The sequence below is a fragment of the Coturnix japonica genome, chromosome 11 (assembly GCF_054131305.1).
Source record: "Coturnix japonica strain WE chromosome 11, WE-NBRP24, whole genome shotgun sequence".
Lineage (NCBI taxonomy): Eukaryota > Metazoa > Chordata > Aves > Galliformes > Phasianidae > Coturnix > Coturnix japonica.
Genome location: NC_140673.1, coordinates 9,348,831 through 9,373,222, shown reverse-complemented (window position 1 = coordinate 9,373,222; position 24,392 = coordinate 9,348,831). Strand labels below are relative to the sequence as shown.

The following is a 24,392-nucleotide window of genomic DNA, read 5'->3' as shown; positions in this document are numbered from 1 at the left end:
AAGCAGGTACAGATGTTTCCTCTCATGATAGCCCTGATGGTTGTATCCAGTTCCAGTGCTGTGTGGTGAAAACTGCATACAACATGCAGTTCTCTAGCTCACTGTCCTTGCTTAACTATGATGCTGAGCTTACTGTGTTAATAAACAACCTGAAGTATTGTTAATAGACCTCAGCTTTTATAAGGAGAAACTAGGAACATTGTTATGACCTAAATGTTAGAAGCAATTCTACTGCAGAATATTGAAATGGCACTGTGTGAAGGCTTGTACTTACCTTGGATGACTTCTGACGGGTAGAAATGTAGTTTGGTCTCTGTTTTTCCAACTGAGTTTAAAAAGGTTATAAGATAATAAGGACAGAGCAGTGAGCTTTTATTACACTTTTATTTTTTCATCAGTGATAGCAATACTGAGTGTGACACAAGTACCCAAAGTTTAGAGTAATTTTACAATTTAACTACCGTTTGATAATAACCAGGTATACATCTATTATCTGACTGCTAGAAAAGGCAAACGTAGTAATTCTTGCTGTCTGATACCATTTATTGAGGTGTGCAAGATCATTTTTATGTAAAACTACTGAATTCTTTGATGTACTTTGTCCATATCTCTGAATTCTGGCTCTTGTTTCTGTTTTTGTCTCAGCAAGTACAGAGAAGGCTTCTGTAAACTATCTAGGTAAGATTTACATACCCTTTCCTCATGCTCAGTTCTGAGGAATACATAAATACACAGTTCTCTCTGTTACTACTTGTTTCCACATACATACTGAACAAGCATTATTTTGGTATAAGTGATGCTGAACCCTGTGAGGGGTGATATTCCATAAATATGCTTAAAAACAAACAAGTGAAAATTGAATATCCTCAACTATTTTTTACCCAGAAAAATGTAGCCTATAAGAAATGTCTGCTGCTCACTATTCCTTTCAGAGCTGATGTTCCTCCCAGTTGCACCTGTAAAATGTGGGGCCACAGTTGCATTCATTGTTCAGTGAGCTTGTCCACATAGTTAAACCCACCGACAGCAATGAATGTTGATTGTGACCTTTTTTTTGTAAAGCATGGCAGAGTAGGGGAGAAACCTCATGTGCTGGTTAGGTTTCTATCTTCGGTGTGAAGGCCTGAAAGCATGAAGTAAGGAGGAGGATGGTTAGCTGGAGGGTACAATCAACGGTCGATGGTTTTCACTTAAATTCCAAACTCACCGACAGCGTTGAATGTTCACTGAAGCAACCACTACAACAGAACTCCATTGACTTGACAGCATCCTTAAATTTCTGAAAGGAGGGGGGAAAATCAAAGTTGACATGATTATTTTCATCATGCAGATGATGTAATTTCAGTCATTGTTCTCTTACCAGTACCAGTACCCTTCTCTTCTTATTCAGTTTCCTTCTTCGTGCATGGAGTTGGCAGCTTCCCAAATGTCTTTCTATGAAAAGAAAAGGTATTAGGTATTTCATTTATTCAAGCCTCGACTATGTAGTTGTTCATTCAGACAGAGTTAGATTGGTTAATGTCCACATTATTACAAAACAGAACTTCATAGCAAACTGAAACATAAGGTTTTACCTGTGTATTACCAGATCCTGCCGAGCGTACTGTGAATCAGTGTTACAGTTTATACTTCACCCAATAGAGTAAAATCTGCCAATATTCACCTCTTGATGAGTTTACATCAAGGTTTGTTGGCCTAAATTTCTTTTCATGGTGTGGCTACACCCTGTTTATATCCAGAACTTGATCACTACAAATTAAAGTGTATAACAATTTCCACAGTAGCACAAGATTTTTTTCCCCCAGCATCTGGACTTTCCAACTAAGTTTTCCTCATACTTTTAACACTATGTATACACAGATAATTTTACACACACACTATGTATAGGGTTACCGTTTTAAAGTTTTACTGGAAGAATTGCTGAGGCTGTAGCAGAAGGCACAAAATGGTAACGCAGGAGTTTTACCTTACTTGTGCTTGTTAGCAGTTCTCCTGCAGAAGGTTGTTCTCTTGCAGCTTTGTTGGCCCGAGTTCCTTTAGTTAGGTCTGCTCTTAGTCTGCTGCGCTGAAACTGTGACTGATTCATTGGCTTCTAGGAGCTGCTACTTGTTAAATCTTTTACCAGAGGACAAGCTGGTCTTGTACTTTCTTACTGCTTTCTACACTTAACAAAGAACATTTTATAAAGATTTCTCTTTAATTTTGTTTATAGTACCATAAGGGCAGGTAGCACCAAAAGACATAAGGTCATAAATATGTCACCTGCATATATTTTTCTTGTTTAAACAAATGTTGTGTCAAGAACAATGTATCTGTTTCAGCAAATTGCTCTTCTTCTACAGATAACTGTATTTCCATCAAATATATCTAGAGAACAGTAGCTTTGATACATCCTGCTGGAGAAGTACAGAGGAATGGAATGTACAGGATTTCTCCTTTGTGGTGGATTTTTGTTGTTGTTGTTTTTTGTTTAGGAATTCCACTGTGATGGTGACTATCTGTGAGTTCTGGTTCCAAGCTACTGTGGCAGAGATGCCCTCTCCCACCTTTTCTTTGGGTACTGATTCAGTTTAACTCCATAGACGTAGGGGCAGGAAGTTCTTTACACCAGCACAAGCTATGAGAGCATAAAGCTCTTCAACTGAATAGTCTTTTGCTCCTCTGCATTCAACATTGCTCTAGAAAAAGTATATAGGGTCACTTGTGTTTCACATATTCCCTGTTATGAGCTTTCTTTCTTTATTCTGTTTCTTTCAGTACTTATTCCTATGGTCTTATTCCCTGCTTCCCTCTGTCACATCGTATTTTAATATGATGTCTGGCCCAGACTGATACCTGGCAGTTAGGATGGGGTGTAAGGGAAAGAGAGGAGCTGTGTAGAGCTCATGGCTGGAAGGATTGCACCTTAAAAGGAATTGCTTTAACGGGCTATTATTATTCCCCCCAACCCGTAATGGGAAAACCTCAGTATTTCCTTGGTTACCAAGCCACTGTTGAAGTGGGCTGAAACTTGTAAGTATAAAAACACAAAAAAGTACTCCTGAGCTCCAGCCATCATTCATGATGTGTGCAGGTTATGCAGGGTAAAAATGCTTTCATCTTCACTCATCTGGTTTTAATTTTAATTTTTTTTTTCTAAATCCCTTACTGGGCTTAGCTAGCTATTACAAATGCCAGCTTTATTTTAAGTTTTATTTCAGATCTACAGGCTTATGTGAACATTCAGATTGGATGTATGGTTTTTTTATTTAAGGTTAGTAGGTCATAAATAAACCAAAGCACTTTCCTTGCTGTGAGCAATAGGGTCATGGTGTACATGAAATATCGCTTTAAAAAAAATAGGAACCTAACGTGAATTGACAGAGGTACACGAGGAAGTAGTTCGTTGTGTTGCTGTAAAGGCCATAGGGATTTGGACTGCGAGAGCTGCCTGTTTTAGGAATAGATTAGATATCCTGTCTGATGACCTGTACTTAATTTAAGTGACTGCCTTTGCCAGCCCTTCCAGAGGGCAACTGTGTGAAGTAGAGCATCTCATCTTCAGTCCTTTTTCTTCCTCTTGATGGCCTGACCTAAATTGGAGATACGGGTGTTGTGCAAACAACAATTACTTCAGTTGCTACGTGAGCTGCATCTTCAGTTCTAATTAGTTCACTTTTCCATTTTGGCCTCACTATCCTGAATCAAAAGACAAATATTCATTATACCAGTCAATAATGGTAACGAGACTTTGTTATGCAATATCTTCATGTTTAACAGCTGCTCTATGTAAATCAATTTATTATTTAGCTCCCTCTCCCTACTTAGATGCCTTGAGCTATGAAGTACTGCTCTGTCTTGCTCATTGCTCCACCTCTTCCTTTCTTGTTTCTCCCACCCTCACATTAACTTCTTGCTGAAATAGGGCTCCAACAGCTGTTTTGTTATTTTTATCAATTTTACTCCGTCTCCAGCAGTGCAGTTCCTTAGGAACAAATATTCAGTTGAACAAACAAATCTGTTTGGGGGTTTTCTTGCAATTCTACATGATGAGATCAGTCTTTTTTTAAACTTACTCAGACATTCTACATGGTCTATAGCATAGTGGTTTGTTTTGTTTTTCCTTTGCAAGCATTGAATTACTACTGGAAGGTGGAGCTGAGACTTTTTCTGTTGGCAAATAGTCACATTTAAAAATAAAAAAATAAAAGACAACTGGAAATTAAGGTTAATACTTGTTTTACAAAGCTATCTCATGGATATCATTCTTGGCTACTTCTACTTGCCCTTTCCCACAGCCTGTCAACAGGCTTCCAGTCATACACTTGGGGACAGGATGTAATGTAACGCGTGGATGTATTTTTAATTGTCACTGAAGTGAGTTCCAATGCAAGTGCCCAAAAATAACTCTAATGCACATGGGATCAGACTCTCAGTTAATGTAAACTGGTGCAAGTCCATTGAAATAATTGGTATCTGCCTTTCCACCAGCTGGCACTGGGATGCTCCTCCAGAAAAAAAAAAAATAATGAACTAGAATGATCACTCATCAGTTTTTATCATATTTTCCTTATTCCCCCCCTCGTTTATCTTAAGCTATTTTTAGTTGCTGAATGTTCATGTTGAATCTACATTTTACCTGCAGTAAATTAACAGCAATACTAAATCTCACTGTGTATTGACAGTGCCATGCTTCCATCAAGCGGAGGAATTAAATCCAGCTGACTTTTATTATTAGACATTCAATTTTTTTGTGGATGTCTGAATTATACGCTGGAAGTAAAGACTCTGTACAGCCATCAAAAGGAAGGTCTTTACCTGACAAAATGAAAAGTGTTCATTTCTTCTTTGATCTTAAAAATTGCAAGAGGAGGACCCAATAACCTTTACTGTAATATAAGACTCTAATTGCATTAGACAAACACTAACTGCAGTTGTTTCTGCACTTGACTGAAGTATGGCTCCTAATTATTTCTGCAGTAATGCTAAAGGCCAGTGTTTTTCAGCTAGATGATCAAATGTTTTGTATTGCTGTCAGCCTATGGAAACATGGTTACACTGTTGTGAACCTCTGGGAAAAATATAAGATGTTTCAGTGAGTATTTACTGGAGAATAGTCTCTCCTGGAGAAGAGTAGCAGCTGTATAATGTTTCAAAGTACTCATGCTTGCCACCCCAGTCAGGAGAGAATACTGCAAATGCACGTGATGGTATGGAGAAATCTGAAGTTATGCAGAATTAGCTGTGTTCTTGACTAATGGAAAGGAAGAGGAAAGTAGAATGGCACGCAGGAAATGCTTTTTTGGAGGTGAAAAAGTAATATTGTGGCTGTTCTTAAACCAAATCGAAACTTCTGTGATATCCATACATGTCACAGTGTAATGTGCAGTCTGTTGGGTTCTCCTGTATTTCTGCTGGCCCAGGAACCAGTACATCACCAAGCCTGCAAGCTCAAGTGCTTGTAGCCTCTAACTAGGTTTGTTAACAAGCCTGTTTTCCATAAACTGAGCATTTGAAGTAAAACCTGTCAAGTAACATGATGTGTTCACAGGGCAGTTTGAGGTAGGATCCTCATTAGCCAGGTTAGTTTAGGAACAGAGTAAATGTGAAGAATACTAATTATATTTGGTCAAATACTCAACTGTACTTCCAAAAATAATGTTTTTAGGGCTTGAATGTATGCTTTGCTCACCCAAATTTTACCTGCTTACTGTTTCATCAAATTAAAAACCCTTCCAAATCAAAAATTAATGTGAAAATACACAATGCAGTATGGTTTTGGTTGGTTTTGCTTGCTGCATTAAAATTATAACACTGTGAAAATTTATTGCTATTTGTATTAATGAGATCACAGTTGCATTATGTTCTAAATGTACTTTTACATTTGAGCAATTGAACCAGACTCTGCAATTTGAATATTACTTCATGTTAGTCTTGTTTGAAATTGTGTTTTTTCAACATGGGGTATTGCTGTGCTGGACCTATTGGCTTTGTTTTATATCTGAAGCCAAGAAATTGGTTTATATGTTCTAATACTGTATGCGGTTTTCCAGTCCTTTTGGACAGCAGTTCTCCATTTTTTTGTTACTGGGACATGTTACTATTTACGGAAGCTATACACATATTTCTAGGTTCATAAATCATATGCTAACATGTGTTCTTTAGATCAGTAGATGGAGATTTTTAACTGCTTTTTAAATTAACATGTGAAGCAATGCTCACCTATCGACATTGTGCTTAAATTTTGATATTTTAGAAAATAACTCTGTAATGTAGCTTTGGATTTTTTGGATCTTGCAAACAGTCTGGCATGGAGTTCTGAGTGGCCTGTACTCAAGAATGTCTAATAGAAGTTGTAGAGTAGATGGGGTAAATATTACAAGCAACATGATCAACTTGGCTAAAACACAAGAGGTTCTGTTAGTAAAACTCTGTACTACATGCTGCTTTTGAAGGGAATTTTTTACCCTCCCCCTGCTTAAACAGGAGCCCTTCTCTTATTTGTTGAATTTGAATTTTGTGTAGAGGCCGACATTTTTTAGCACTGTATTTTTCCCATGTGATCCTACAGATAACATTTGAAATCCAGTGACTGTGAAGCTGTGTTCTGAAAACATGTGGTATGTACGGAAATGAAAGACTATGTGCAAGTTAAAATGTAAGACGTGGGAAAGAAAATTGCATATGATAGGATGTGTGCTGGATGCAGAGTTTAAAAAAGAAAAAAAAAAAAGCTTCACTTTCTTATTTTGTAATCTCAATATTTATATTTTTGCATGAGGATTTTTACAGCTGTAAGTACAAAAATTTTCAGTATCAATTTAGTTCAGCCCTTATTAGAATCCTAGAATCATGGAATTGCTCAGGTTGAAAAAGACCTTAAAGATCATCAGTCCAACTGCAACCTAACCATACTCTAACAACCCTCTGCTAAATCACATCCCTGAGCATCATGTTCCTTATTTCAAGGAAGGATCTAGTTGTAGGTAGCTAATCTGTGATTGGCTGCTTTTCACCATCTGCTCCATTATACTTCCTTCTTGGGAAGGGAGACTTGGTAATTTGACATTGAGATAATAAGCATCAGCAATGGCAACTGAGTTTTCATAGGATGAAAATCTGTCTAAAAACAGGAGAATATTATGTATTTCTAAAAGGTATTGCTTTAAGTCCTATCATAAGTTGCCTTGGTCTTTGCCTGCTCCTCATGATTTTTAAAGGAAGAGGGAAAAATCAAGACCAAACCTTTATGAAAATGGCAGCAGCAAAAAAAGGAAAACATGCTTCAGAGCAGATGATGTGATTCACATCTTAAATTTTCTGTGCAGTATTATCTTTTAGGTTCTTATGGTGATTATGGCATACATATACTCAGGAAAAACATGACTGAGGCTTTTAAAACAGTTCTAGTATTTGTGCTTTTAAAATTGAAAAATCTCATTGGAGTTTTCATTTTCTTTGGAGGTGGGTGCTGCTGTTGTGAGTGTTAGCTTTGGGATTCTCCATATGCCTGTACTTAATGCAGCCAGAACAGAGCGCAGTTACAACTAGCTTTAAATGTCCCATCCCCCTCTTTTTTTGAGTCACTATAGGAATGGACTGTCAGAATTACCGAATTCAAATAATTATGGTCCTGCTGCACAAAGTTTCTTTTGATCAAGAGCAAGTCATTTAAACCCTAACATTTAGTGGGTAATACTTGGAGCCTCATAAAAGCGTAGTGATGGCTGATATCTCATAGTGCTTTGAACATGTGAAGTGCTATATAAACAATATAGGGCTATTGCACACAGTTCAAGCTATTAGCATTTGAGGCACACTGCCCCAGGCCCTCAGAGAGGGAGTTGTGTCCTCACTGCTAGAGAGGCACCTTATTAGGTTCTGTGTCTCTGCTTTGTTTAAATATCAAGAACTTCTTGCATAGCAAGATATGGAAAATAGGTAAATGTGCACATTTTCAAATGTGCATATCGCACTGTACTAGCAAAGGCAGAGGGCATTAAGTCAAAACAGTTATTCTGTAAATGTAAGGATGGTAAATTGCTGCCTGATGACAGTGTCTGCTTTGCTGTAATTGTTTTGGCATTTTTGTGGGATTTTTCCTTAGCAAAATTTCTATATGCCAAAATATTTATTGCTGATGAACTCAGTATTTTCCACATAAGCTTTAAAATTAGGTTGCGCTTCAAATTCATCCTTAAAAATACCAGCGTGCTTCACAAAGGTTAAACCACAAATTCAATACTATGGTGAAAACTTCATGGGTGTTTGTGTATAAATGCTGATGAAATAATACTCTTAAGCCATGAATTTAAGTTAAGAAAATAGAGAGGCATTTGCTAAACAGGCAACATAGTGTCCATCTATGAGTAGGACATACTGCTCAGTTTGGAACAAAGTTTTCTAAGGACTGTTGGAATTGCTGGTTTTGCTTTGTTTTGAATCTCCATTGCGTGTTCTGTGTGCTTTGATAAATAAAGCCTGCTGTTGGGGATGCAAAAGACATGCCTGTCTTGCAGTCACTTCAGCGTGCATCCTGGGGCAGTAGGAAGACTTATGGCTATCTTCAGGGAGAAGAGGAAATGCCTTGAAGTCTTTTTATGCAAGTCATTGCTGCGGTTAAAAAGAGCAAAACAGTTTCTGGGCCATAGTTAGCGCAATGTGCTTTTTGCCTTCTGGAAGTGCAACATCAGATACACTTCTTTCGAAGTGCTTTTCTGCTTTTTTTTTGTTGTTATTTTTACAGACTTGAGCTTAAGCTTTTAGGCATGTTAAATGATGTAAACAAGCTTTGGATTTTTGTTACACAAGTTATGGATTTGTGTTGCTATTATCTAGGAAAAACCATTCAAAACAAACAAGCTATTGGCTAAACCCTACAAAGCTCTGAATACAGCATAAGCTCAGACTTGGAAGGACTGGGCATGCAGCTGAAATGCTTAGTGTAGCAAAAACCATTGCAGTACAATTACTTGCACTAGATCCAATGATTTACAGCATGGGTGAGACATAATCCTACATGTACACGAAGTTAATGTCTCGCTCATTTACTATTGTTTTCCTATATATAACAGCCAACACAAAAAACACTTGTTTTCTGCTCTGGCCATTATGTTTTAAGTACTGTCTAAACAAAGCCCACAAGAAAAAGTTATAGGATTGCAGGAACTTTTATAAAAGCTGTATCTTTTTTGTTGAAAATTGGTACACTTGTAGTAGTAGTAGCCCTTTGAAAAGCACTTTGTGCTCCAGTGACCACTTTAAACTATCTATTGACAAAATTAACCTGGACTCTTAATTTATTTTTCCAACAGAAAGTGTGAGTTGAAAGTGGTCATTGGCCCAAAAACCTATGGCGAGAGCAGAGATGATTTTGTTAGGAATGAAGAGTGATGTTTCATCTCTTATCTGTCCTTCGCTCCTTTTTTCCTGCTAATTTCTCATATTGTCTTTGCTTTCTCCCCTTTCCCAGACTCCCAGGAAATGCACTTTCCTGAAGTTCCCCTCTTCCAGACCCACAGCAGTGAGGTTTCCCTTTTTGTAGCTATTTGCTGCAGGAAAGGAAAGTAAGCTGGGAGGAGAGGGAGGAAAAAAAGCCAAGTTTTGGGACCTTGACTGAAGCTGATTCATTAATCCAAATTTTGTCTCTTAAATCAGATGAACTAGAGATGACCTGGAAGACTGGCAATGCAGTAAATGACAGAATCAGATGAGGGAAGATATGTATAGCCAAAGGATGTGGGGATTATTAAAACATTCCCTTTGCTTCACATGTGCTTGTGTGTGCTTTAAAAATTCATGTCAACATGCAACACAAGCAGCAGAATGTGATGGGAGAAAAGAGGATTTTCTCTTTCTTTGGGAGATCTAAAGCGATCAGATGGGTTTCCACACAACTGAGTCTTGCTTTTTTTTTTCAGTTCTGAGTATATTTAAATATCTAGGCTGTACTCATTAGTAGTATGTCAAAGAGATTCCAGTACATCAAGCACCTTTACTGAGAGCATCAGTTTTAGAGAACAGCCTCTGTAACCACTAACAATAATAATAAAACCATAATCTATACAACCATAGGTAATGCTGGCTGTTATGGGAGACTGGGGGGGGGGGCTCTGTTATTCATGATCTTTTGTTTTTGTTTGTTGTTTGGTTTGGTGTTTTGTTTCTTTATACATCCTTACCTCATGGTATTTCTAAAAGCTTTCTAATGGCAACTGGGGAGTCTGATGCAGATTACTATGTAGTATAAGGCTGTTCTATTTGTGTTTTTCTTTGGAAAACTCAGGATGAAATTCCATCCAGTGGGAGGGCTCCATTGCTTAAATCCTGTGTAAACTCTGTCTGAACACCTAATGCAGAGACGTTAAGCTGGCTTTTAGCAGATAGGGTGAGTTTCATTCTTAGTGAATGACCCAGGTGCTAAAAAGCTATGGCTGAAAGTGGTAGGTTAAAAGCACAAGTGAGCTAGGTACATAAATATTACATGGCTACATCTTTAATGGGTTCCTGTCGTAGACATGCTTTGTTTAAAGATTTCCATAACCCTGCTGATTTATTGCGTCTTCTCTAGAAGTATGCTGTTAGCAGGAAACTCTGTTGAAGCACTTTCAATCATGTTGGAGGATCATTATACTTTCACTTGAATAACTAATTAGTTGCAAGAAATTAACCACTGCTGTTTAGCACAAAAACACTTCCAACAAGGACTTTCATTTTTGTTAGGGAAAATGACCTTAGGCGCTTGAGAAGGGGGTGGAAAGGAGAAATAATGATCCGGCTGTCTTTTAATATAGCTTTTGTTTTCAATTCGACCTGACAACAAGCAGGCAGCATAACATGGTGCCTTATTCAGGCAGCTTAGACTTGGGGCGAGCACATTTTAATCTTGCCTGTCACATGAATCTCAAGGCTGACCTCATCCCATTGATTGAAGCTGGTTTAAGGTTCCACATACCATCCCTTAGGGCTATTGTAAGAGAGGATATAAGACTGACGAAGAAATGAATTACTGAATGGGATGAAAGAATATAATATGACCAAAGAAAGCAAATAACCAGTCTGTTCATGTCAGCAGATCTCATTTATCTTGTGAAATGTGGATCATGCTTAACTGTCATATGAAGGTTTAGACTGTATCTTGCATAAGAGTTTAGTATTATTGTCATGTGCAGTTTGCTATCCACAGCATCACTAATGTAAGATATAGTGAAAGAAGGAATGAGAACTAACAGTACTTAAGATACTTAGTGATTTCTTCCACTTCTGGGGCACAGACTGCAAGGAAATTTAGGAAAAATGGTTCTGAGATCTATTTTCTTTTGAAATGTATGAAAACATTTCAAGAGAATAAATAACTTGATCATGATTTTTTTTTTTCCCTTCTAGAGCTTGCATTTCATTTGAACTATTTTAGAAAGACATAAATACACAAAAATTTGTAAACTATAGAATACAAACTGAAATTGTGCTAGCTCTGTCAGTTCTGTTCTTTCACTCTTCTCCTGTGCAGAGGCAGTAAATGTCTCAAATATTTGGAGAGGGAAGTATCCTCCAGTAATGTAAGGGCCAAGGTGAGCGGAAGCTTATTGGTCTTTCTTGCTCTCCTTTATGTACCTATGCTCGCAACATGAAAGAATTGTCTTCAGTATGTGTGCCTGAGATTATACAGAAATGCTGGCAGTTATTTAGTGTAAAAGGAGTCAGTGGGCTACTGCAGTTGTGTCAGACTCCTGCTAAATTAAAATAATGGGTAGCACTACCACATTCCTGTAATAGCTTTGTCACTTTTTCCCTCTCCTGTTCTATTCTTCCTTCCAGTGCTTACTCTCAAACACCATATCCTGCATGGTGTACCTGAATGTTAGGAACAGAATCTCATTAAGGTGTTTACAGTTACATTGGATTACCTACATAATATAAGTCTTCTGAAAATATTTATGTAAACCACTTCTTGTTGGGTGTGTGAATTTTTCTCTTTTTTTCCTCCCTCTTAGATGAGATATGGATTTTATCAGCACATGGTAATAGTAGAAACAGGAAAATTATGGCTGAGCTTTTTGTGTGGGAAGGTCTGCATATGTGCATATCAGGGAAACTTAAGTTCACGTGGAAGAAAACAACAGAGCTGCTCTCTAAAAAAAGGACGTAAGCAGTGCCATCACATCCTCAATCAAACTCATGACAGCAATTTGTTTTTGAGAAATAATGGATCAAACAATTTCAGGTTGGTTGCCCCTAAAGCACATCAGCTGAAACATAGGTGGCCAAGTGCTTGTGTGTGTTTGTAGACATACAAGCTGCTTTGCTTCTGAGAAAGAGAAGGGCTTAGTGAAAGCACTTCGACTAACAGTTGCTGTCTTGAGCAGTTTCAAACTCCAATTTTGACTTCTTCCTCTTGTTCAGTTTGGGATCTTGAAACTCATTTCCCTTTGGGTTCCCTTATCCATGCCACGTGCACTGTTCAGGCATAAACTGTCCCTGCGTGGTAAAAATATATGGTCCTTTGTAGCCTTGTAATAATTAAAAGAGGTAGAGAATAAGTAGTCTAGAAAGAACTAAATATCTAGCAAACATGACAAAGGAAAACCTTTAAACAGAGTTAAAACAAATAGGCAGCTATGCCTCCCTAGCATTCAACTTCAGTTACTGGATGACATCACAAAATGAGAAAGCTGATAATGAATGAAACCACAGCAGAACAACAATAGGCCAAAATGAGGCTGTACAGACTGAGTATTCCATGTCAGTATCTTGAGGTATATGCAGAGAAATAATCCACTTCAAGTAATATAGGAACAGCCATTACAGTTAATTTTCATTTGTTCCATTAGGAAACTTGTTTGTATTAGTTTTGAGTAAAAATATCAGTCTCTGTAGTTGTGCATACACATGACTGTAAAGATGAAGTAAATGAGAAAAGTGAGTTGGGTTGGTCACATGTATGAGAAACCTCACCTAGGTTGGGCCTATGCTGCTGGATTAGTTCTAAAAGTGCATTTCAGGTGCTTGGTTATGTCAGATAAATGGGATGAATTTCACTGCATGGATTAAAAAAATTTCAATTGCGGAAAATGTGTTTCTGGTGCACCATTTGATATGGTCCAGTATGCCGCATTTTTTTCTTTTACAGGCCTCTTCCCTTTTAAGGACATCAACCAATTTGGTTTGTCTCCTTTCATGGTTTCTCAAAGTGCAAGTCTGTAAACACATCTTTGTGTGTGCATAAATATATTTCTGCCAAATTTTAGAGTGCAAGAGTGATCAGTGCGTGCACCTCGTCACTTAGTGCCATTCTGAGTTTTGGCAACTAAATAAGATGGCTTTTCTCAAATGATCAGCAGATTTCCACATAGACTTGGTGGGTGATTAGTTGTGGTTTCTGTAGTTCAACATTCCGAAATATAGTGAAAGGCTATAAATGTGCTATCATTATGATTATAAAGACATGCTAGAGCTTTACAGTTCTGAGAGAAAATAGGGATAATTCCACTGATTTTAAAAAAAAAAAAAAAAAGATATCTGTACTTAGCAGGTTATGCTGTCTTGTGAAAATTAAGAACTGTCAGTTTACATTGCATTATGATTTTCTCGTGCCTAAAAAAATGTGATATATATATTTTATGAAGGTTTTTTCCACAGATGTGTAGTCAGAAGATGAACTATGCCCTTTGTCTGCATTCTCTTAGCTTTGGCACTCTGCCCAGTATTTCCACCCAGCCCCCACAATTTTCTATAGATATATATGTATTTTATATAGAGATGAAAGTCAGTTGGGGGTTTAGGTCCTAGTCATTCTCATCCATTTTTTTTGTGCTCATTTTGAGCCTATGTATAATGCTGATATTAACGATTCAATCAGCATCTTTGAAAAGAGGCTGCCAGATTCCTGATGCAGAGAAGCTAAATGGTGCCAGGAATCATTCACTCTGTGCTAAATATTGCTGCTGGCTCCTCTCTCTGTCTCTCAGAGTCTGTGGATGTCTAATCCTCTGCTCTATGCTGTAAAGATGGCAGGATTTAAAACAGAAAAAGAAAAGCCATCTGAATTTGCTGTTATGTAACAAACATTTTGCCATCCTATATGGTTAAAGAGATGAACTGGACTCAAATGTTATCAGGATCTTATTTAATTTCCTTTGGTATTCTGTACTGTAAGCAATGTCTTCTACTGAAGTACTTGACATTCAGTTCTTCACTTGCCAAGACTTGTGTTTAGTGAATTTGGAAATTCTATTTTAAACAAGAAGTGTTTTGCTGCCAATCAAGTCTAAATAGCAACACCAAACTGCTTTGCAAATGTAACACACCACCAATCAGCAAAATATCCATGTAGCCGTTCAGCTGCACTCTGCTTCTATCACAGAGATGATATCTATGTGGAGTTGGCATACTGAAAACTAAAAATTAAGTTCAGAATAAGTAATGCTAATGTGCCAACAAATGACTACAACCATGAATGCCTCTTTATTGCGTTTCTGATTTCTAGAGAACCTTTAGATCTTAAAAAAAATAAATAAATAAAAAAAATACTGACAAATATGATTGTATAAGAACAGGATGTTTTCCAATTACACTCACAGTAAGCAAATAATTTATAGTAGTCATTTAAAATCACCATTTAAAAAATGAGTGTAATGAAACCTTATCAAGCTGCTTTATATTCTTAAAATATATGCCACAGCTGGTTTAGGTGCTAGCCCAGATTACCTGAATTAAACAACTGTCCTCAAAAGCCTTATTCAGAGTTTACTTCACCACAGAGTTGCCCAAAGGCCATGGTTGCCAGAACATCTGTTAATTGAGTTTCCCGGTGCCTGGGCCAGATTGGTGCTGGCCTCACTTCAGTACTCCTTGCGCAGCTGGTTGCAGGCACCTGCAGCTCCCTGCCCTCGTACTTCTGCTGCAAGCAGCCAGGCATTGGAGCAAATGCCCAAGACAAGGGAGGCTGGTGGCTCAGTTACCGTGCTGCACGTACTCTTTGCTGCCAACTGGATGCTCAATTGTTCTTTGCAAAGGGCTGTAACCTATGGAGAAAGTATTTGAAAGCATTCCTTGCACTGACATACCAGGTAGTGGACAGGGAGTGGATTTGGTTTCAGAATCTCATTGCTGATGTTGGAATTTGAATTCAGGTCCTTTGTGCCTTGGCTGTGAAAGCAGCAAAAACTGCTTATTGCTTTGCCAGGTGAGAGTGAAGTTAGTGAGTTCCTCCTAATGGCAGAAGGCAGCAAAACTAAATCCAAACCTTTGTGGCTGCAGTTCTATGCCTCTTGACTCTCATTCTCCTGATGAATTAAGGAACTCTTTCATATCTGCTGGTTTCCAGCAGTCCTCTTACGTGCACAGTTCTCTCTGCAATATACGTTGCTGCCTAGGTGTAAATCTCAATGGATATGCTTAATATAGATGCTCAGAAGGTAACTGCAGTGTTCTGGAGCTTTTGTAACTTCAGTCTTTGTTGCACTAATGTATCTTCAGGACTTTATTTTGTTTTCTCCTCTTTATAAAGAAAAAGATGCAATGATTGTGGTTTTGATTAAGCTGACAGGTCTTTACTGGCTTTTTTTGCTTTCCTCTTAAGCATAATTTGTTGTTCCTTATGCTGAAATGACAGCTCCTGGTGATGTGTGCAAGTACAGCCAAGAAATTTGTACCTAGGATGCATCTTTTCCTGCTGGATAGTTCTCCAGGAAGAGATTTAGCAGGTAAACTGGAACTGAAAACTATTTTTCTGTTACTAAAGAATTTAGCATCAACTGCAGATTCTAGGCACCTAATTTATAAAAATAGATTAATGCACATGACTTTGCTGGCTGGAAATGTTAATATCAGAGTATGAGGGTTTAAGAAGGGTTTTTAGCTTCTAGCTAAGCCACACCAAAAGCAAACTTGAGAAGATAAAATATTTTTTTATATGTATCTTTTGGTTTTTATTTCTGCTTATCGTTCTGCCAGCAACTAGTTGGTCTAGATGAAGAAAGCATGCTATCTTACAAGCTCTTCATCGAAGTAAAACAGATGATAAACATCTCTGGGATAAAAGACTTGTTTTAAGATTATTAATATGGAGAATTAATAGTGTAGGACTGGTTTCCTCATAAGCCTTGTTGATCTACAAAGTTGAACAATAAAGTATTGTGTAGTTTTTTCCTATTCTGAGTATATCAAATATGGTGTACCTTAAAAAGTGTTTTTCTTTTTACCAAAGAATTCTTAATAGGCTTTGGAAGGAATTGACTGTTTTCTGAGCTCCTTTATCTTTGTTCCTCTCCTTGGATATGTTGTAAATCTATTACTGAAATTTTATGCTAATATTTCTTAGACTTGTTTGCTGCTTCATAAGATCAGGTAATCAAAAACAGCCCACATCTCTCTTGATACCTTTGGGGAATTGTGGTAAAACTGGTTAGAAAAAAAAATAAAAATGCAGTGGTATGATTCTTGCTGACTCATTTGATTTCTCATTCATTGAGATAGTGAGGGTGAACAAGTTCTGGTTATGTAAAATGAGACAAGTGTGGAAGCATGGAAAACATGCCTATTCATGTGAGAGGTGTGCTGTGCAATAGCTTATGAAGTGCAGTTGAAGAGCTATTATGACTAAGATGGATGCTGCTTGGTGCAGGCCTGGTAGTCCCTCCACCTTCCCTGCTTCTTAGAACAGTTCTGCAGCACTGTTCTATGTTATCTCCCATAAGAACAGTGGGATTCCTCCACTATTCAGTGGACACATATTGGTAGGAAACAAAAGCATGCCTCTAGTTCTACTTTAACGATAAAACTCATATGTAGCAAAAATGTACTGCAAGATGATAAAACATGGGTCTCTTTTTTCATATCAATTATAGGAACTTGATCATGAAACTTGATAACGTTCGAACTGCTAGGGATGTGTGTCAAAATCTGCAGTTAAAAAAGCGGTCTCTGGACAAGTTCAGCAAATCAGTTCATGCATTATGCTAATTCATTCATACTCTACATAGTATCTGTGGCAAATTGTCTCATTATAAAAGTAATTATTAAATTGATATGGAAACTCAAATGTGTTATCTTAAATTTCATTCTCATTTGTTTAATTTTCATAACATAAAATCTACAACGGAATTTTAAAAAGGGTGGTATCCTGCTACAAGCTTCTCTACAGTCCTATGAATTTGATAATTAGAATTGAAAAGCCCAGAGCTGACTTGCTTGTATTTCATTGTCCCATTCAGTTCCATCACATGCAGGAATACAGCTGTTTGATACTTGAAAGGAAACAATTAAAATAAGTATGGCTGGATTCTTGAATATAAGAGGTCTGCTCTGAAAGTAATGCCCATGACAGCAGAGGTGGATGTTGGTGGTACTAAAGGAGAGGTTGAACTTTCACACCAATTATTCGGTTACGTTTTGTTGTTGTGCAACAAAGATGTCTGATATAAAAGTTTGTATGAAGCAAAGGTGTGTCATTGAATTCCTCCATATGGGGAAAAATTGACTCCACTGACATTCATCGATGATTGCTGAATGCTTATGGGGACGAGGCAGTGTGTGGTGTGTTTCAGCAGTGGCAACAGCAATGTGAAAGACAAGCACTGTTCCAGATGATCATGGGCAGCTGTCACACCATGAAATGAAGAACATCTCGATCAGCTCATCTGGGTGAATTGGTGGATTAGGAGAGGGAACCTGGGTATGGAGCTGGGTATGAGCTTCAGTGTATTGGAAACGGTAGTGGCAATGTTGAAATATTGCAACATTTGTGACAGATGGGTGCCACAAATGCTCACACAACAACAAAAAGAACGTTGTATGCAAATTTGTCATAACCTGTTGAACCAAAGTGAGGCTGAAGATGACACTTTTCTGAATCACGCTATTACCAGTGATGAGACCTGGTGTCACCTCTATAAGCTGAGGCCAAAATGGTAGTCCATGGAGTGGGTATTGAAGTTCCCCATCGAAGAAAATGTTCAGGATACAGCCCTTAGTGAGTAAAGTGATGTGCCTGTCTTTTGGAATAGGGAAGGGATGATCATTTTGCATTTCCTGTAACCCAGCTAAACCATCAATGCTAACTGCTAGATCATGATGCTGAGTAAGCTGACGGCTTGAACTTCCTGAGCCAGAATGGAGAAGAAGAGAGCCTTGCTCTTGTACCAGGTCCTAGACCAGTATGAATACAATGGAGCAATGGAGAGCATTGTCAGTATTGGCTGCACTGTCCTTCCATACCCATAGTACAGTCTGGATTTGTCACCTTTTCAATTCTATCTGTTTAGACCAGTGAAACAGGGACTGTGTGGGTGTTTTCCAAGCAATGATTTCATAGCAGCTGTGAAAAACTGGGATACTTCTGGTGATGATTTTTTTTATAACTGAAGCATTCAGGCTCTTATTCATTGCTGGCAAAAATGCATAGCTGGTGGTAGAAACTGTGTTAAAAACTGGTGTTTAGTAGCAGAGACTTTGCTCTACCAGATAGTTACTGTGCTCTTTGTATCTCTTGCAGTTTCCATGGAGTTAAGTAGGAGGCATTACTTTCAGAGCAAACTAAGTACACGGTCTAACTTAAACATCTTGCTGGTTTGTAAGAAGGGATACAGAGGGTGCAGATCATTCTCATTTGGTTTTGGTCTGTGTTTAAATGCAGTCTTCTCCCTGTTTTTTTTTGTTTTTTGCCACAATTATATACAAATTCCTACTAACAATGTCAACAGAAGCACATCAGTAAGATAAAAAAATGGACCTGATATTAGAGAGGATACACGATTCTAGTGTTCATCCAGTAAATTCTCTCTTCTTACATATGAAATGTAAATTATGGGCATGTGGTGGTCAAGTATGAATTAAATGTGTCATGTAATACCATGGCTTTTAAAGCAGGTCAGGTGTCTGAAGAGAATGCCTGGTATTTTTACCATTGGTTGAATGGTAAATTCCTCTTGAACTGAAGGAGTTGAACACCAAGATAAAGATCTCTCTATCCTTGTCAATTTTTAGGATTAGGTTAGATAAGGTGCCAGCACAAGATGATGTCTGATTTTGTGCTGTTTTAAGCAGGGCATTGGACTATGGGGGGACTGGGGTCCTTTCCAATCTCACTTAATTCAGTAGTGTGTAATCTCAGCCATGCTGAGCATGCTTCAATAAGGCCTTGTGGAACTCAGTCAGAAGCACTTGTCATTAAAAAAATTTCAGACAGCCCAAGACTTTACAAAGTAGATCTACTTCTGCATGTTTCTGTCAGCTGTTCGAGAGCTTTTGTTTAAGGAAAAAAGAATGTGGTCTGAGATCTTCACGTTTCTGCATAACTTTCTCCAGCATCTGTAATGCGTTTCATTTTGAGAAGGGCTGTGGGAGTTTTATTTTGCTTTTATACTCTTTTGTGCAATTGTAATCTTTGGATGAAGTTTAAAATGGGGTGCAAAGGAAGAGTAAAAGACATGAAATTGTAGGGGGAAAATAGTAGAATAGAACTAGCAGGTCAGTTGTAAAGTATCAAACACTGCTTTCCTTTGTAATGGAAACGATTTCAACACTCCAGGGGGGAAAGTAAGTGTGCCCCTCCCCACTCCCCAAGGAAAAAAAAATGTAAAAGCTAAACGGAACTGTGGAATATATTCAGTTGTTGTAGGTAATATTGCTAAGTTGGCTGCATGTTCAAAAAAAAACAAAACACAACAAAACAAAATTGATTCCTGATACACAGCTCCTCTCAGCTGAAATTGTACATTCATTAAGCAAAAAAAAAAAACCATTTGCATAAGGCGTTAGAAATATATCAATAAAAATATTGTTCAGCTTCACTTTAATAACTTTTTTATTTATTTCTTAGTGTAAATACTTTAAAGCACAACTTTGAGGTTTGAATGTTTGAGCTGATACGTAGAACATAGGTTGAACTGCAGAAAATAGGAAACATGAAATGCAGAAAATTCTTAAATAATCTGTTTCCTGTTGAATGGAGCTGGCTGTTGGAGGGCTGCCAGCAGGAGACCTTAAAGGAACAGAACCCCCCCCAAAATATATGTTTTGTGACATTGAAACAGCTTTCTTTTCGCTTTTAAAAAGAAAAAGCTTTAAACACAAGACCAAATTTGGATTCAGTATGCAGCTCTGTTAATGACTTCATATGAGCTATTTTACCTTTTCAGGATCGTTTAGGAAAAGCTCAAATTCTGTCACAGAACAGTTGAGAAATTGAATATATTCCTCTTCAAGATGCTGTCAAATAGTGCTCTTGCGCTATTTTTTGCAGCAAATAACTATACATGTGTAAAGGCCAAGACTTGCCTCCAGAAAATGGTCTTCCAGTAGATCTGGAGTATAAATTGAAACCACATACTAAAAGTACTTGATCAGACGTTTAGTTTAGAAGTTAGCATAATGTGCTTCAATTAAACTGGCTCCCTAAAAATACTCTAGATTTGCAGTTTAAATTCTCCACAAATGGTTTTTCATCTAGCCTGGTATTATTTGTACCTCTAAAAATTTCATGAGTGTAAATGGGAGTCTAGATTATGTGATGAATGAAGTATTGCAGTTGTCTGAGTACAAAATTTCAGTGGAGTCTAAAGATAAAATCGTCTCTTGTATCCATTTTTTTGGCAGAGAAAGGGAGTGATTGATGAGAAGTACAGTATATGAAAGAACAGTTAAAACAGGCACACTGACATTATAATAGTGTCTCATCAGATGATGTGTTGTTTTGACTACATGGCTGCAGTGGGTCTATAATTTAAATGCTGTGAATGGCACAAAAAGCAATAGCATGGAGACAGGAATACTGTAAAATCTCTGGGTCTGTACTTAGAATGCTGATAAAATAACCCTTTGAACTTGTGGTGCCAAATGTTGTCCCGAGTTACCATTTTTCCATGGGGAAAGCAGTTTTTGTTGCTGTGAAGTTTTATTTCTTCCCTTCCTCTTAACACAGACAGACATTCCTGTTTAGATTGCTTGGCTTGCATCGCTATGAAAATCCCAGGCAAAGGGAGGCTGCTTGCATTTTGCCTAACCCATGTCCAGTTCACACATTCAGTACAGAATTCTCTATTGTGAATAGTCATGACTGTGTTTTCTTTGTGCTGTTGGCTTTTGAATGTGCTTCTTTATACTTCCACTGAAGTAGCACACAGAACTAATTTCACCAGAAGCTATTGGTGCTGAGCTGTAACAGAGCTGCACGAGTCCTGTGACTTCATCCCAGTTATAATATTCTGTTTGTTTCTACTCTGCTATTGTGAAGTCTGCAGCCTTTTAGACTTGTCTTTCCCCTGCCTTTCCTTTTTTTCTCTTATTTAACTTCCATTTTAAATTATAACTGACTTTGTTTTGGTTATTGGACTCAATTGTGAGTAAGCACGTTTCCATACCCTCACAGCAGCCAGACATTTAATGCACCTTAGTGTAATGTATGCTGTAATTGTTTGCCAGATTGGACTGAGTCTTTCCAGTTACAATCCTTGATCTTTGAGGACCTTGCAAAATGTATACAATATGTTAATTGTGGAGCATTTTTAAGTATGTATTTCAGAAGCGAATAAATGCTCTGTTAGTGGAACTTGTTTTAAATACTCCACAATTTCTAGCAGGACGCATTATTTTATTATACTGCTAGAATGCAAACAAAAGAATGAAGCCTTTGTAAATTGCATTTTTTCGTTTAGACTGGTTCACTGTAGACAAGCCTGGTATTATACAAGGTATGTTAGCTGTTTCCAATTTAGACTAAGTGCATGGACTCTTAAATATTCACACAGGGCTAACAAATTTAAAATCCACTTAGTTCTGTGAATAAATCATAAATAGTAATATTTGGTATATGCTAAAGACATTAGAAAGTAGGTTTTCTTTTTGTTTTGTTCTTTTTTAAAGACTGTTTTCTGAAACAAGCTTCAATTCCAAGCATGGTAAATACATGCCCATATGTATGCCCTTTTCTTCTCACTTAAAAAAACAAAACAAAAAAAAAACCAACAAAAAAACCATACCTAAAATTCAATGTGTATTTCTCTGTTAGAAAAATAATGAAATGTATCTATTTTATACAGAAGTAAATAAAAGTGAAGAAAATAAGACTATTGCATTGATTTAGAAATTATGTTTATGAACTTTCAATATTGGAAGGCAGCTATGAGGTCTTTCTGTAGCCTTCACTTTTCCAGACTGAACAAGCCTCCTTCCTTCAGCCTGTCTTCATAGGTGGTGCTTCAGCCCTTTGCTCATCTTTATGGCTATCCTCTTTGCCCTCTCCAACAACTTCATATCTTTTCTGTGTTGAGGATGCCGCATAGGACATCATGAAGGCAGAACAGAGGGGGACAATCACATTCCTTGCCCTGCTGGCCACCCCTCTTCTGATGGTATTCTGTGCTGCAAGTGCACGCTGCTGGTTCATGTTAAGGTTTTCATCAGCCAGAACCCTTAAGGTCCTTCTCAGCAGGCCTACTCTCAAGGAGCTCTTCTTCCACTTAATATACATATTTGGGATTACCTCATCTGTAGTGCAAATTCCTCTTCTTATATTTATTGCTAGCTTTGTCCTTCATTATCCTGCCAATGTACTTAGGTTTCTTTGTTGTTCAATTTTTTTTTTTAATAACGCAACAGAAATAATAACTCAAACAGTAAAATAAAATTTCTTAAACTTTTCGTTCCTACCTAAACTACTGATGAAATACCTTACTGATGAGCATGGTTGCATTTCATCATTAAGTCTATTAATAGTCATTAAAACAGCCTAGTGTGTGCCCACTACTGACAAATCAAGTATTTCCAATAATGAGAGGTTTGACTTCATGAGCTGAACTTCCCACACTGTGTTTGCAGATTTGTGTCTCTGTGCATGGAGATCATATCATGGTTTATCACGTATCTCATGCTGACATGCAGTATTTGTGAAATGCTGAAAGTATTGTTGGAAGTGACAGAGTACTAAAGTTCTGCTTGTGATTTTTGAAAAATGGTGGTTTCTTATCACATGTATTGGTAACAGTTTGGTTAGTAGGCTGGGGCTTCCCTTTATTTCTGAAAGCCACAGAAAACTAGGATTTACCTAGAAGGTAAACACCTCTGCTGAAATCTCCTTCAGTCTACTGGAAGTGTCTGTAAGAATAATAAGAACGTGAAGAAGCTTAGGATTATTGTGACAGCTTCTCACAAACCAAAGTGCTGGTACTTGTGAGGTGTGGAGACATGGAGATAAAAGCCTGGTGTGTTTATTTCATGGGTGTGATCATCACCTATTGAAGTTCCTACTTGTTCTGAGGGGAAACTTAGAGTAAATGGTGAAGAAAAAACTGCAGCATATTTGCATCAACTTTGTCCATATACTTGATCTTAATGGTCTTCATAATGATTGGATGGACTGAGCAGAATTATCTGATGGTTTTAAGAAGTAATGGGTTTTGGAAAAAGCTAGAGAGGGCATGAGAACCATTATGGCAAGAACTTAATGTTACCTGGCTGTACTTAGCTGGTATGGATCAAGGTTGCAAGTAGCCACTTCCCTGTCATACAGCACAATTCAGTCAGACGGGAATGAACAGATTTTCTTACAGTTATTGCTGCGAAACCCCTCTGAAGAATAATATGAATGCAACTTGAGAGAAGTAATAGCTAACATTTTTGCAAACTTTAAGATCAGAGTATGAGTTAATGAAACATCTCTACTTAAGTAAAAGATATGATAAAAATAAATGCTTTACATATAGCGCTAATTTCCTATTTAAGAGGGAACTTCTGAGCAACTTATGAACTGAAACTATTCTCCATGCTCAACTGAGTTTAAAATTCAGAGTGAACATACACAACGTCTTCATGTCATGCAAGTACACGATACAACCTTTTTCTATTAAGTGTTTTGAACTCAAGTTTCTTCAGGAAACCAACGTAAAGCTTGTATGTTCTTTAAACAGTTAAAACTCTGAGGAGAGTGCAGTTCCCCTATTGAGGTAGCAGTGCAGTCCCAGCTGCCATCATGAATTTCACAAATTACTGTTTTGCTGTGTGGTGTGGTGCTGTAGCTGTTGGACAGCAAGGAAATCATCATTTGGCACGTAGGCTTGAGGATATAATAATGACATCTTGAATTATCTAGTACCTAAATAAACATATAAGGTAACAAAACTAACAGGCAAAACCATATTATAAATTCATAAAACCATATAAAATTCATCAATTTAGATTCTTTAACTGTAGTCAAGATTTCAGTGTGTATATGGAGGAGAATTAAAGAACACCTGTGGAAGCATTTTTTGATGTTTAGTGCTGGTATTTCTCTTCCTGTTCCATGGGGCTATTCTTACAGAGCAGTAAAAGCTTAATAAAACTTGAATTCAATATAACTAATGATCACAGGAAATCTAACAAATTCATCACCTGAGAACTAAATTTATAGCTTGCATTGCAGTCCATGCTCCATTAGC

General features: G+C 37.5%; 1 long non-coding RNA gene across 5 annotated transcripts in view; it reads right to left on the bottom strand.

The window, feature by feature from the left end:
• Positions 1-365: 365 nt before the first annotated feature.
• LOC107317182 (uncharacterized) overlaps positions 366-24,392 on the bottom strand; it is a 60,903-nt gene continuing 36,876 nt past the window's right edge. For 2 of the 5 annotated variants that reach the window (XR_014932628.1, XR_001556766.3), the window contains 3 exons: positions 1,361-1,434; positions 1,208-1,279; positions 366-1,123 (listed from right to left, as the gene is read on the bottom strand). This is a non-coding gene — a long non-coding RNA (uncharacterized LOC107317182). Of the gene's footprint in view, positions 1,124-1,207; positions 1,280-1,360; positions 1,435-1,966; positions 3,573-24,392 lie in introns of all 5 variants that reach the window. The other 3 variants (XR_014932627.1, XR_014932630.1, XR_014932629.1) reach the window with 3 other exon arrangements.